The sequence below is a fragment of the Nicotiana tabacum genome, chromosome 10 (genome assembly GCF_000715075.1).
Source record: "Nicotiana tabacum cultivar K326 chromosome 10, ASM71507v2, whole genome shotgun sequence".
In the NCBI taxonomy this organism is placed as follows: domain Eukaryota; kingdom Viridiplantae; phylum Streptophyta; class Magnoliopsida; order Solanales; family Solanaceae; genus Nicotiana; species Nicotiana tabacum.
In genome coordinates, this window is record NC_134089.1 from 7,830,629 (window position 1) to 7,834,575 (window position 3,947).

General features: G+C 36.0%; 1 non-coding gene across 1 annotated transcript; it reads left to right on the plus strand.

The window, feature by feature from the left end:
* The first annotated feature begins 267 nt into the window (after positions 1–267).
* LOC142165542 (small nucleolar RNA R71) lies at positions 268–374 on the plus strand. Its single transcript, XR_012696204.1, has one exon. It is a non-coding gene; the product is annotated as a small nucleolar RNA R71 (small nucleolar RNA).
* Positions 375–3,947: the final 3,573 nt, after the last annotated feature.

The window sequence follows — 3,947 nt, forward strand, 5'->3', positions numbered from 1 at the left end:
CTTCTGCCCTAACTCTTCCACCTTTTTGGTGAGTATACTCATCTGTGTCAATAAGGTGGCCATATTTTCAGCCATAGAGTTGGATGGATCTAAGGGCACTAAGTGAACCACTGGAGTGATAGGTGCATTCCTGATTGTCCATCCCGAATTTTGTGCCATCTTGTCAAGAAGACTCTGGCCTTCTCTCCATGTTTTGCTCAAAAATGCTCCACCAGCTGAAGCATCAACAATCCCATTTAAAACCACTACCCCAACATCAGATCTGGAATACCATGGTGCGGACATATAACCAGCATCCCTTTAAAGTGCTCCCATGTTTCATGCAGTGTCTCCATTGGTCTCTGTTTAAAACTCAAAATTTCATCAATTTGTTGAGCAGTCTTATTGGGTGGGTGGAACTTATTATGGAATTGCCTGACTAACTCATCCCAAGTTGTTATAGAATTTACGGAAAGTGAGTTTAGCCAAGTCTGGGCAGCTCCTGTCACTGAGAATGGAAACAATAACAACTTGATTGCTTCAGGAGTTACGTTGGGCTACCTTTGGGTTTTGCAGATAGAGAGGAAGTTCTTCAAGTGCTGTTGAGGATCTTCGACTTGCGACCCCGAAAATAGTCCCTTGTTGTGCAACAAGTGCAACATATTATTCGTAATTTGGAATGACTCACCCTGTATCTGCGAAACTACAATGGTTGTGGACAGATTTTCAGTTGTGGGTTGTGCCCAGTCATAGAGAGCAGCCTCTAGCACTATTGGTACCGCTGGGTTTTCCTCGTGATCCCCCATGACTGTTTCAAATTGTGTAGTTGTTGGTTGTTGTTTGTTTTTCCGATTTGCCCGATTCAAGGCCTTGAAAATTTTCTCGGGATCTGATAATGCTTCAAATACTTCACCAGATCTCGATGAGTTTCTAGGCATGCACATGTGCAACCAAGTCAACAAACGTTAAAATTTCAATGTAAAAATTGGGTATAGAGAAAAAATGACTACAATAAGAATTTTTGTACTTCTTTCAATTGTAATTGATAACACCATTAATTCCCCGGCAACGGTGCTAAAATTTGATCACGCCCAACTATGCCTTATAAAAGGATAATGCGGACGTTGCAAATATAACCTGAGTATTTATGCCTAGAGTCGAATCCACAGAGAATTAACCTATCAATTACTTTCGTTGGACTTACTAAATTCTTTAGACTCAACTTCCCCAAACGTTGTGAATAACAGTTGATGGTATATTTAATAACTAAGATTGAAAGTCAATAAACAGTTGTAAACTAAATATGCTTAAGTTGTGACCAATAATGAGAAGGTTCTAAGGTAGTGATTTCCCCTATTGATGGAATCCCTTCTGTTCATGTTTCATATAGATTTACCAACACATCTCTATCAATCATGAACACTCTTTTTACCGTGAATCTCTCCCGAGTAATCACGATAATTTACTAGACGCACTCTCCCGAGATACACTAGCAGGCTTTGTTTATTACAGTTCACTTTAGATTGCACCCAAGACTTCGTTATCCCTAATCCCATCTTTAAACTCACAGTTATAGATCCCTGTTATACTTTGGGAGTGGTGTTGTTCAACAATCACCTAAATATGCACTCTCTCCCGAGTTATGCACACTAATTAGGCACAACTAATTGAGGATCCTGTCAATTAACTACAACAAACACGTAGTTGAACAAATAGAGATTAAACTGGCAAACTATATTAACATAATCAAGAAGTTCATCCTTCGATAGGTTCCATCAAAACCCTAGACAAAGGATTTAGCTACTCATGACAATGAGTAAATAAACTATGAAAATATTCATGATCAAAATTGCAAGAAAAATAAAGAGAAGAAGAAAATATGATATTTTAGGTGATCTCTCACACTTGTTTTTCTTGCCAAAGTACTCTCTAAAATATTACATTCCTCCCTTGGGCGAGTTCTATTGTTTAATATAGGGTTTTGGGCTAAAAATCCCGTATTTTTGCACTTCAGTCCCTCAATTTTCCGCTTCCTATCGCCCGCGGTTACCCCAGGACTGCGGCCAACTAGCCTCTCAGAATCTGCAACAGCCTTCTGCCGTGGTCCGGCCACGGTTACGCCGGGACCGCGGCAGTCCATCTCCAGTTCTGGTTTTGCTGCCTTCGCGTGGTGCACTTAGCGGATATTGTACGATTGGCCTCTTTTTCTCCGTAATTGATCCCAAAAGTACTGCATAGACTTTTTTTTATTGTATATAGCCTGCAACGCATGAAAAATACTAATCAGAGCATTTTGTTATCACTTTTTACCATAAAAACTATACAAGAAGGTGGTTCTTTAGGGCCTAATTATAGTCCAATTCACCTATTATCAAAGTTTTACACCACCTAGCTCACATTATACATATTTTGAAAGCACTAGCAAATTAAAAATTTGTGTTCTTACAACCATTGCTCTCTCTTCTTCTCACATCTTCTACATATGCTTCAAGGGACCATGTATTTTCTACTTCTCCTCTTGTGTCACCTGCTTGAAATGTAAGAAAATTGAAGATTAGAAGTCCACCATTGAAGACCATTCAAAGCTTTGCTTTTGATAATGGATTTTTTAAAATTTGTTAGTTGTTTGGATTGGGTGTTATTCCAATTGATTGAAAATATCAAAATGAGTTTATATTTTAAATGTGAAGTGATTTGGAGTAGATTTGAGTTAAATTTCAGAAAAGACGCAAGGAAGAGGACGAAGTCAGTTTTTTGTATAATTATGTATAATCTTGTATAGTAGTGTATATGAGTGTAGAAACACACCTTACACACTATAATACACCTTTATACAAGCGTCTGTAGACGAACTTATTCTACGATTTTCAGTCGCAATTCTTGTTCAAAACCAGTCCAATCTCCATTAAATAACTTCAAATTTTATATACAATCTTCTTATACTATTTTAACATGTCTAAATAACACCCACTCCAAATTTCTCACAAAATCAAATTCGGAATTTAAACCCACATATTTAAGCTTGTTAAAAATCTAATTTTCACCACCCAAATGAATTTAGTTTGTTGGATTAATATTTGAGTCACATTTACTGATTCGAAAATTAATTTAAAAGTTTGAGGAATCTTTTTTAAAAATTAAATAGTAATTTTGAGAACCTATTGGAGTTGGATGTTGAATCTTAGCCTATTATTTTTGGGCTAGTTGGTAATTTTGAGGAATCTATATACTCAATGTAATTTTCTAATGAAGACTGTTCAATTGAACAACCCTCACTCTAAGTAGCTACGCCATTGGATATCGTAACCTGTGGTGCATTGCTTGTTCAATAATGTTGGAAAAATTACATTGTATAACTGCTCTAAAAAATAATAGTCAAAAATACATATATTTTATATATTAATGCATAATATAAATTGTATAATTTATACTAATCGATGTATATTTTGTGTATATTGACTAGCAAATGTAATAATTTTTGGGGGAAGTGCACGATTAGCCACTAATAATACATGTATTTACTTTTAAGCCATTGTTTAAAATGTCTTTAGTCTTTAGCCACTACTTTAATAAACTTTACCTGTCCGGACGAAAACACTCTTCTGCTCATAAAGTTCAGGACCAAGTGTCCTTAACTTTTGAACATACAACTCTAAGTTCAGGACTTCAGGACTACATGTCCTTTACTTTTGAACTTACAACTCTAAGTTCAGGACTTCAGGACTACATGTCCTTAACTTTTGAACTTGGAACTCGAAGTTCAGGACCACCTGTCCTTAAGTTCTGTGCTTGTAACTCTAAGTTAAGGACTACTTGTCCTTAACTTTTAAACTTGTAACTGTAAGTTCAGGACCTATTGTGTAATACTCCAATATTTTAAGTGAGGACATATTAGACGTTTACAAAATAATTTAAATCCAAAAAAAAGGGGAACTAACAAATAAAATAAAACAAACAAGAAAAAGGGA